The sequence below is a fragment of the Lissotriton vulgaris genome, chromosome 7 (assembly GCF_964263255.1).
Source record: "Lissotriton vulgaris chromosome 7, aLisVul1.2, whole genome shotgun sequence".
Taxonomy (NCBI): domain Eukaryota; kingdom Metazoa; phylum Chordata; class Amphibia; order Caudata; family Salamandridae; genus Lissotriton; species Lissotriton vulgaris.
Window position 1 is genome coordinate 67,511,304 of NC_141695.1, and position 12,163 is coordinate 67,523,466.

Sequence of the window (12,163 nt, forward strand, 5' to 3'; positions counted from 1 at the left end):
AAGTACAGTAGGCAATTTATCAGCCCCAAATCAAAGCGATAGACATGGCAGGAGATGCTCGGCCCTTCTAGAGGAACTCTCAATGTACAAGCTTAATGGACAAGGCCAGACTGATCACCCGGTGGCCTTCACCAGGGTAACTCAAAAATCAAAATCCACAATAGATTACATATTCGCGGACAAGGAGCTGATTTCACAGATCACAAATGTTCAAATAATTGACAGAGCTGAAAGCGATCACCTACCACAAACCTTCATGCTGCATAGGAACACGGCAACTCCAGTTAAAAATAACATGATGTCCCAATCAACTCAAAACTACAATCTTAAACGGCTAACCTGGAAATGTGAACACATCGATGACATCATGTGCAAATGCATTAGCCTATCAAAGAGTGTCACATCAGAAGCTTTGTGCCCAAGGTCCTGGGAGTCTTTTATTCATGAATTACACAACAAACTCCCAACTCTGACTAAAGGCCATAAATCCGGACGACAACCAGGGGCACCTTGGTTCACCAACAACTTGCGGAAACAAAAGCAGTGTTTGCACAAATACATAAGACAGTTAAGACACATGAATCCAGAATCTTCCCAGGAAATCCTGTTACTGATATCAAGAACAAAAAAAGACTTAAAACGGGACATCAGGGGATCCAAGAAAATGTACAATGAACACATCTGGGCGAAACTCCTCCATACTAGCAAACAAAGAGATTCAAAACTCTTTTGGGAAAGCATCAACCAATTATTAAATGGAAGGCATAGACATCACAACTCGGATGTAATGGAGGACATCTGGAGAGCCCACATCAAACGTTTATATAACGAAATTCCATCCCCAGGCATTCCAACTCAAGGATACTAACAGGGGATATCAATGTTGAAACAGTTAATGATACCCCAAGTCCAAACACATCCAACCTCTCCCCACAGATATTACAAGAGCAAGTCTTCAAAACCATCAACAAATTGAGAACGGCGGGAGCACCAGGTCCCAATGGCCTGCTAAATGCCTTGTTTCATCACAATCCTTCATTTTGGTCCTATCTCCTGACCCCTCTCTTCACCCACGCCCTGGTGTCCGGTTTGCTTCCTGGCAAGGCAGTATCCTAAACCCAATCTACAAGTCAGGCGCATGCTCAGACCTAACCAACTTCAGGCTTATAGCATTAATCGATGTGGAGGAAAACATGTTCGCTTCAAACCTGTTGCTAGATCTAGAGGATTGGGTTTGTCAGTCAAACCTTATTCCTACCACCCAAACTGGATTCAGGGCAGCGATGGGCACCCTCACAAACATCTCTGCAGTCACGCTCTTAGCGAATAAAGCCATATCAAATTCAAACACCTTGTACGCTTGCTTCATAGACCTCAAAGCGGCGTTCAATAAGATATCAAGAGCTAAATTATGGGCTAAGATGCAAAACTGGGGGGTACCAACTAAGCTTTTGGCGGCCATTATCAACCTGTACTCGGACACATGGGTCCAAATAAGGAAAGGAGATGGGCGCAGCATAACTAGTAAGATTGAAACATCTAACACAGGGGTGTGTACTGGCCCCCTGCCTATTCAACATTTATACCGCAGACCTAGATAAACACCTCCAACTTGTTCAAGCTGAACCTCCAAGATTGGGTAAAATTCCAACTCCGAGTCTTCAATGCGTGGACGATATAGTCCTACTAGCACAAACCCCACTAGGTCTGCAGCGACTAATCTCCAAACTTGGAGCCTACGTCACTTCAGCTCAACTTACTATCAATCATAAAAAAACAAGGGTGATGTGCTTTTCCAAACACCATTCCACAAGTAAAAAAACTAAATTTATCTGGAAATTTTATGACAAACCATTGATCAGGGCGTCTTCGTAAAAATACTTAGGCTTCCAACTGGATTGCCACCTCAACTACATACAACATCTGGACCAAGTCCGCTTGAAAGCAAAACAACTGCTCTTTGCATTTAAAGGTCTACACCAAAAGCTTTCAGGCTGCTCAACAGGGCACTTGCTCAAAGTAATTGCTGTTAAATTCCTACCCTCCATCGCATACAGCTCAGAAATATTTATTACCAAAGACGCCACAGCACTAAACACAGCTCAATCCACCCTTTTCAAATGCTTGTTTTCGATTCCCCTATATATCTCTCAAGCCCAAATCTGACTGGAATATGGATTAAAAAACCAGCAACCAGCCAAACAAGGCGCATTAGTTAAATATTACTAGAGGATAAGAGCTGCCGAAGAGAACACTTTAGCACATCGCTGTTGGGTGGAGATTGAAATGCAAACTAGGCTACAAAACTCTATTACATCAGTGTTAAAAAATTCGCTCCAGGCACTACAGTTAGAGGATGCTTGGTTGACCATCACAACGTTCTCGGATTTAAAAAAATCGTGAATAATACGATCAAAAGAACATCCCAACTAACTGATAAAACTGCAATCGCAAAAAAAATCACGCTTGGGCAGTGATACAATCGTACCGGATTATTAAACCTCAACAGTACCTGTCTGCACATTTCCCATATTACAAAATGCATTATTTGACATTGCTGAGGCTGGGGGTATACCCTACGAAAGACCTAACCCCAAATAGAAACACACATGGCCAACTAAAGCATGTTGGCTATGTAGACAGATGTAGACAGTGGGATGAGTCCTTGTTGCATTTTCTATGTATCTGCCCTGCACTACTAGTAACCAGGAAATCTGTTTTGCGAGAGGCACTAAGAAACGCACAAATAAAGACGTGCAGAATAGCAGTTATAAAATGCCTCGGAGGCACGTCCATTCAGTTATCCTGTAGAGCCATAAACTTTTGGAAAATGGCTGCAAAAGATCTGGACAAAAGTAGCAATTTAACATAAGCAGCTTGAAAACAATTGTATACCATTATTTATCTGCTGTGATCATATACTTTTTTTTATGTATCAGCAGCTAACTGTCTAGGATGGCTTCATTATGTTTCAAGCTCTTGGAAAAAGGAAGCATAAAAATGTTTTAATTTCTTAATTTACCGCCTGTTGACATGATTTAGCTCAAAACCCCTTTTGTCTTTTCACCCCCTTATAATTCCTGTCTCTATTCAACTTCCAGCTTTAAAATGTCGATTTTTGGTTTTATGAAACATGGTGGTACGTCCACCCTTTTATGATTTTAATGAAATCAAATAAAAGTATTTTTTGATTTTTTGATTGATTTGGAAAATATGTTCTATATTTGCAATTGAAACCTCATCCGAGTAGTGGGAGAAGTAAGTTCACTAGAGAAACAGGGGAGAAAACAGAAATGATTACCATGGTTTGCCACCACAACATTTTAAATGGAAGTGAGATAGTATCATGAAGGATCTGAATACCCGAGAGCAATTTAAGAATGATGCAAATCATAAATATGTTAATAAAGCCCTATAACTTTCGAAAAAGAAGTACAGCTGTCCGTGTTACATGTAGGAAGCTAGTGAGAGAAAATGCAATCACCAGTGGTCATTCTAGAGTAGTAAAAACATTGACATATGATAGTGTGCACAAAATATTTCATGTTCGGAACTAAATTCATTATCATCAAGTTTGATGTTATCAAAAACTTTACGCTCAGATTTACATTTGGAGTTACACAAGTATAATTAAACACATAGTATAAAGTCATTTCATACTGTATTCTATATTCACTGGGATACAAAACACAGTTATAGTTGTACCTATAGCATAACTTTATCAACTGGATAAATGTCACAACAAATTGTACTGTATATTTTTAGACTGATCAATGCAACTCCTCTGCTTTTACTGCTCAGTAGGAAATGCTGACTTAATGTCCTAGAAAGTATTGCATATCAGAATCACAGTTCAACCCACGTTGAACCCACTGCAGGCACATAATCCACATTGCTTCAGTTCTGCGCAAGTGGAGTTCCATGTTCCCTCCTCTGGGGTGTTGGTAAATTATCTCAATACCAAAAAAGGTAAACTCCTTGTGTGTACTTTGTGCAGGAAACAGAGCTGTGTGTGTGGCGACTGGGTATCTGACATCACCTTGCTTGATTGCCCTCACATGTTCTGCAATTCTTTCTTTTAGAGGTCTGGTCGTACTACATACATACCTTTTTCAACATTTACACACAATCACATAGACAACATATCTGGAAGTGCAATTGATGTTGTTTCTGATTACAAATTCTTGATTGCTGGGGCTGGTGAAAGTTTTGACTTTGTGTTGTGCCCACTTGCACATCCCACAAAACCCACATTTGTGGAAACCTATGGTATGCAGAGTCAACCAGGAGCCAGGATGCTGTGTTTTGGGCAGAGAAAGGACTTAATCTAGTACGAAAAGGTCTGCCTCGTCTGAATGTTATCAATGGAGGTGCAGGAATACTTTGTGCTAATACACTATCAGCATGTAATATACCACAGTGTTTCTTAATACTTTTTCTTAACACATGGTTCAGACCATTGAATTCTGTGATCATGCTTACAGGTGTGTCACCCTCTGATTTGAGATGATTGGTTTTAAGAGTGTCTTCTCTTTTGACTTAACTTATTCTCTTTGCTGCTTTAGTTAAAATGGTTTTGCAGTAGCCTCTTTTCTGTAATCTTTGCTCCATGTCCTTAACACATTGGTGAAATTTGTGGTCATCACTGCAAATGCGTCTAGCCCTCATGTATTCACCAAACGGTAGAGAACTAATCTAGTGTGCAGGATCGCTGCTACCCGCATAAAGAACCAAATTGCAGGAAGTGCCCTTCGTGTAAAGGCGGCTATTCAGTTTGTCATTCTTTTTTTTTTTTTTTTTAATTTTTGGAAAACCTTTATTGGACAATATAGGCAAACAAATACGGGCCTACAACCCACCGGCCGGCCTCGAAATCATTTAAAGCACAGTAGCGAGCAATTGGGCAACTCAGCAGCATATCAAAGCAAACACGATTAATCCAAGTTACACTGTAATTAGTTGCGCTGCCGAGAGGTAGGAGAAGTGAAGGTTTAGTTTTAAAGTTTTTTAAGGTACGTCCAAAGTAGTAGGAGCCAAGAAGGATCAGAGTCCAAACAATCCGTACTAGGACCGAAATGGGCAGCAGTATTCAGAAAAATCAGCGAACATTATCTATTAAACAAAAGGCTGGAGGCGAGTAAAACAGGAGAGAGGACGAGCAAACATTATGGTACACCCCAGCCACTACCCACATCGCACCAATCCACCCCTTGACCCAAAGAAATAGGAGAAGAACAGAGTAGAAGAAGAAGAAGAAAAATAAGGCCCATAGTAACTGAAACGAACAAAGAAAGAACACCCCCCACCCTACATGCATGCAGAGGCTACGGCCTACCCCCCCCCTAGCAGTGTGTCTGTTGCCCCAAGAGTACCCGAAATTTAGGAGCAAGAGAAAGAAGGAAAATAAATCACATAAGACCGGAGGAGGGCCAGAGAAATGACCAAAACAATCAGCACTTTTACCCTCGGCCACCCATCCCCGGACCCCGACCCAGTACCTGACCAACATTTATCTCCCACAATTGTCCATTACAGTCCCAGCAATGCACACAACCGGATGCAGCAAAAAGGGAGAAACATCCTCAACCTTGTCCCCTTCGATCCAGCATGCCGACGGAGTCCAGTTCTAAAGCAGCCATCTTGGACGGAGAAAGCAAAAGTAAGGCCCACTGCAGAGCACCAAAGTCCTTCCACCTCAGAGCCAAACGGTAAACGTCTAACCAAGAAGGGGCAATGCACAACCGCAATGCTTGAAGGGCAGCTGGCCAAAACAGCAGTTGCAACTCCAGGATGGGGCAGTGAGACCCGCGATGAAGCCCCGAAACAGTCGTGTGGTGAGGCGTCCGGACACAAACCTCCAGCCTCTGCCAAGGACCAAGATCTCCACACATCCCTGCGTCAATACTGGGTAGCGCAGCAGCAACCACATCTCTCTTATCCAGCACCTTCAAGTACGCCTGAGCAGGCTGGTAGTCGCAGACAAACACAGGGTGTGGCGAGGTGCACAGCACATGGGGCTCAGCATGGCCATCCGAGGGCTCTGCAAGCACAGAGATATCCAGTCGGCATTCCAGGTCCAGGGCCATGTCACGCACAGCTACATGGAGATCACTCAGGGCATACATAATATCAGCAATCCTGAGGGACGCCGCAGGATAAGAGGGCGCTGCCGTCTCGCGCACCCTGGGCGCGGGGTCACACCGTAGCCCTCGAGACTGGTCGCCGTCGGCCATCGTATCAGCAGCCCACCAGTAGCCGGTCCGCAAATCACTGCCACTCCAGGGGGTACAGTAGCGGGACGGTCCCCTTCGCCTGACACCCGGCGTCAATGCAGCGCAAACCGCTATGGATACCCCAAATGGTCGCCGGGGGTAGAGAGTGCCAGATGCCGAGAGCCCAGTTCAAAATGGCACCCGTCTCAGCACTGGAGAACAAGAAGACGCTCCGAGCCGTCCACAAGCCGAAAAGAGGGTAAAATATATCTTCTACGGCGGTGACACAAGTCGAGCATGAAGGCGTGCAGGACAGGGCGGCTCGCTGTAGCAGGGAAAACAATGCGGCAATAGCTATCCGTCAGCTGACCCCGTCCTGCTAGAATGTCAGCCGTTGTTGCAACTTGGGGCGGCAGCCTCCGGAGAACAAAGACCCGGCCTCAGCAATGCAACACTGAGACAAAGACCGGGACACCTCGCCGCCTCTGCCACCAGGATCGCGCCGGGGAGCACACCGCTGGACTCAGGAGCGCCTCACGGTTCCAGGACGCCGACAAGTGGGCAGGATAACATGCAGGATCAGCGGCGTTTCGGGAGAAGAACGAGAGGGTCGGCGGAGCCGAGGGATCAGGCGGCCATCATGGTCGCGGGCTAGGCTCCTCCCCCAGTTTGTCATTCTTGATGTATAGTTCAATGTCTAAGAAATTGATGCTGGTGGTACTGTATTCCATAGTGAAAACTATTTTAGGGGGATACATTTTGAGCTTGATATATTATGTGTCGGACTTGATCCCCGACTAATGCCCATTTTGGGTTATCCCCTGAGCTTTGGATCGTTTTACCACTTCTATACTTTCATCACCATTTTAATTTAGGCTTGAACTAAAAATATGGTGCTATAGACATTTTATAATGAGCCTTTCCCTTTTTTGTGATTTTATTTTCCAGTGGTATTGATTTTTCTTGACTTGCTCCTCACATGTGCTTTACCTGGAGGCATACACATATGACCGGATTCAAACTTTTGAGTTAGTTTACTACTTTTCATATTTGTAATCTGCATGTTTGCAATAACTTACACTTTTGCTTTAATTTACACTTTTAAAGTAAGTTCAACACTACACATGACCAACCACTTGTAAGGCAACACCCTCCCATGGAAAATAATGCGGTATGGATATATTACAAAGAGTAAGTTACTATATAAATGTAATTTACTATAAAAGTGCAGTTTATAAATCCCAAAATGTAGTTATTGTACACAAAAGACTAATTTACTACAAGAGTGCAGGTTGTGAATAGCACTTTTTAGTACATTTTGCTAAACTACTGTAATACTATAAAACATACAACAAAGTACAGGTTTGTAAATCAGGGCCAAATAATATATGTGACCTCTTGTCACACTGTTCTGTTCTATGTTCTCCATTTTAATGCTGCTAGGAGCTAGACCAGTGTTGTGTACCCTTACTCTTTCGTCAAAAAAGCATGAACACTCTAGAGATAAATGATGGCGGCATGCTAAGCATTAGCTCGAGTATTCTGTATGTGCTAGATGTGTCATAATTGCAGAATCAACCAATGAAAGAAAGACAGGGACAGCAGACAGACAATATTTAGAAATGAGAAGCATTAATCCTCAGCTGAAAATAGGAGGAAGTAAAAATCAAATGCAAGTATGCTGATTAAAACATGAGAAACTAAATTGAATATCTTACATTTGCTTTATAATAACTGTATTTCTGGTACTGCCAAATATTGCAGTTTACATTTGTAAAAAACAGGAGTTATTCTTACCCGTCTATTAATACCACTCCATCTTTAAAATTCAGAATGAAGAAAGGAATTACAAGGATTTGTACTGGTGATATGCTGGTAACAACAGATGTAATTTTGCTGGTAAGTGTGCTCGTTCTCTTTTGACGTTCTTTTCCCACTGATTTTCCTCTATGAAATATTCAATTTTTTTTCTACAATGTTCAAATTGTACTCATGTTTGCCATTGTATCCTTGTCAATCATCAAATTGTTTTTTTCTCATAAACATTATCAATGAAATCCATTCCACCAACAAATTATTATGTATTAAAACAAAAATGTGCATTGTGAAAATAACATTATGCTACATATGGTTAATATTATGCTATGTATATGTTACCCTATACCAAAAAGCTTTGACACTATTAAATGCATTATTAACTGCTGAATTTAAAAAGCTGTTTTTCATTCATTCGGTCTTCTGATCATTGCGTGCAGGAAGGCTTTTTTAAAGTCTGTGTTTTTCAGGCTGTATATGATGGGGTTAAACAGTGGAGTAACAGCGATGTACGACAAAGACAATAGTTTGTTGTCTTCGATTGAAGCTGTGGATGTTGGTCGCATGTATGTAGAACAAAGAGATACATAAAACAAAATAACTACCATGATGTGCGAGGTGCAGGTAGAGATGGCCTTTTGCCTCCCCTCTGTTGATTTAATTTTTAAGATTGAGCGTATGATGTTGCTATAGGACATTATGATTAAAACAAATGCCATTCCTGTCACAATGGTACACAGGATGTAGTTGAGTATCTCTATTGTACGAATGCTACTGCAAGAAAGCTTCATCATGGTGATTGTATCACAGAAGAAGTGGTTGATTGTGTGGGACTCACAGAACGACAGCTTAGATAGGAGTACAATGTGCGCTAGTGGTTCAACAAGACCGTTTACCCAGCTACCAGTTGCAAGCCAGAGGCACACATTCTTATTCATAATGGCCATGTAACGTAAGGGATTGCAGATGGCAACATAACGATCAAAAGCCATGACCGCTAGAAGAACAACTTCGGTGGCCATCATGAACAGAAAACAATACATCTGCAGCAGGCATACAGTGAGTGAAACCTGGGTGCCCTCCATGAAGAAGTTGACCAGCATGTGTGGAAAGATTACTGATGTGTAACTGATGTCAATGAAGGACAAGTTTGTGAGAAAGAAATACATTGGGGTTTGTAGAAGTGGGTTGCAGTAAACAGTTGCCATAATAAGAAGGTTTCCAACCAGGATGATCATGTAAATCAATAAAAATGTAACAAAAAGTGGAATTTGATGCTGGAAAAAGTCAGAAAATCCCACAATCAAGAATTCTTCTCCCAAGCTCATATTTTCTGCTTTCATTTATCCAAGCAAGTGGCTTCTAGGCAGTTGGATCTGAAGACAGACTGAAAAGATTAACACAAAGAATAAGCATGTAATTGTGTTTATAGTCCATAAGGAAGAACATGTGACTGTAAAGGGTTGTTTGCTCTGTTGTTGACTTGCTCTTAGTTTTTATATATTTAGTTTAGCATGATTATTTATGGCATATTCGGAGCACTCTGGTAAATAGTGCATAGTAAGATTTGGAGAACACAGTTCAAGACAGACTTTGAAACAAGAGTTTTGTTCCAAATATTTGTGATATTGCTCTGAGCGGAGCTGAGTGATATTATAAAATTATTGCTTTGTAACCCTTGCAAAGTTTGCACACTGATTATGCTGGCATATCCTTATGGAAGCAGTGATTTGTGCAACAAATGTTGCTCATATGTTAGTCTAAAAGTAAATCAAACATTTTCCTTTATAAGGTATACTGGAGAATAACTTGAGATGTGAAGAGGAAAGCAGAATACCCTTTCCTATTACATCTGAATCGGTATCTAAAAGTAAAGAGCCCTTAGTGAATGGAGATTTGTCAAGGTACAGTTTTCAAGACAAACCCTAAATTTAAACAAACAAATTCACTAAAAAATTATCCATGGAGCTGACAATGCCATTTCATCCCTGATACATGTGCCAGGTCATCAAAACCGCAAATAGTTGAAAACTTGCCTTAAAAGAATTGTTGGAAAATGGCTATCTCTAAAGGGTCACCCAAAAAATTGTGCCTTCCTCCTTTTTATTTTGCTGTGTTCTTTTAGTTGGCTTTAGGACTCTGAACATTTTACCACTGCTGACCAGTGCTAAAGTGCATGTGCTCTCTCCTCTAAACATGGTATAATTTGTTTACATCTGTTTTGTATATTTAATTTACATCTAAGTCCCTTGTAAAGTTGTATTCCATATACACAGGGCCTGTAAATGAAATGCTACTAGTGGGCCTGCTAATATTCAAACAAATATTTACCCCCACACCATAAATTCTTCACCATTTTACGTCGGAGACCACGTCAATATTCCGAGTCCTCTTGGCCAATGAAGGCTTCTTGTTTCTTTTGTAAAATTCTCCCTGCTACTCCTCACCCACCCATATCTGTAAGCCTAGTTTAATCAATGTATTTATACCTTCCATCTTACAAACTGGCATACATATAGGCTCAGACAATCATAAATGATAACAGTTCTGAGAGAATAAACCTTTTTACTGGGTATCTTCACTTCGGACCCCACAACATATTCATTGTATGGTGAAAAACAAACAAATGAAGCACAGTACTGACAATTCTAAAAAGCATCACATACAATTTTTTAAGACAAACATTCAATGCAGCATTACAAAGCAATGCAACAGATGAAGCATTAAAAAGCAATGCAACAGATGACTTGTCTACAAAAACAAATATAAGTCTCCAAGATATAGAAACACATATAATCAAAATAGTTTATGGACCCGATGCATAGCTGTGGTTGCGTGGAGAAATCCGGCGGAAACAATCCCTTTGTTTGGGGATCATTGACGCATCTCATGCTGTGACAAGGATTAAGGTAGTTTGCTCATCAGGCCCTGAGTGGGCCCTGTAGCTGGCCTGCGCACGTTGCCTTTGACTTTGTCCCGGTCCAGCACGCTCAGATAACCTCCCTAGGTGCTTATTGCTTCTAATCGCTAGAAACACTTTTTAATTAAAAATTCACATTTCGACTTCTACTTATTAGTATTGTGTCATTTTATCCTTGATTTATTAGTAAAATTATTGTCTATTTTTCTAAGCCAGTGTGGAGTTCTTTTGTGATGTTTTCATTGTGTTACTGTGTCTGTGTGTACTCCACACATACTTTTCACATTACCTCTTTAGTTCAGCCTGCCTGCTCTGTGCCAAGCTACCAGATGGTGATCACAGGTAAACTTTTAGAGCCATATTTATGAAAAATTGTGGCACAGGGCAGTGCAGCAATTCACTTGCTGCGCTGCCATGTGTCACTGGGAAAGGGTGGGGATGCACGTATTTATCTATTACAGAGCATTCCTGTCCTTTCCCCTTGTTCTGATGCAATTTTGGCAGCCTAGCGCCAATGGGGGGACTCCTGCAAGGGTGCCTCCGTTGCATGCAGAATTGTTTTTGTGCATGAAGGGCACCTTCCTGCACAAAAAAATTCCTGAGATCTTTAATCCACTTTCTATGTGTGCTGCAGAATGAGGAAGAGGAAAAAATATGAGAAATAGAAATATTTCTCCTTGTTATGCCTTATCTGGGGAAGCATAAGATTTTGGAGCATTCCCTGATTTACAAGTACTTTTAATTCTGTGAATGTGTAAGAACCACAGGAGGTGCGTAAGAATACCCCCTACAATGCCCATGGAAGGCCTTCCCAGGGCAGATCCAAGCAACAAAGCTATTTGTGCTGCAATGCCTTACTCCAGATTTTTTTAGCGATTCAAAGATACACAAAGTTGCTTTGTGTGACTTCATAAATGTGACTAGGAAGCTTGTGTCACGCATGTACCACTTTGCGTAGTGCAAACGTGATCCAAACCTCCCATATATATGCCCCTTGGTGTGTAGCTTACTTACCCTGACCTGAGTGGTGGTCCCAATTTGGACACAGTGCACACCTCTGGCAACTAAAGACCTTATTTCTAACAAAGTCTGTAATAAAAATAGATCAAGTGAGCCAAACTTAATTGAGTTGAATAATGATAAATGTATCACATGAAGGCCATGTCTGGAATCAAGTCATGTGAGGTGCAATGGCAGATGAATTTGAGAAATTCGG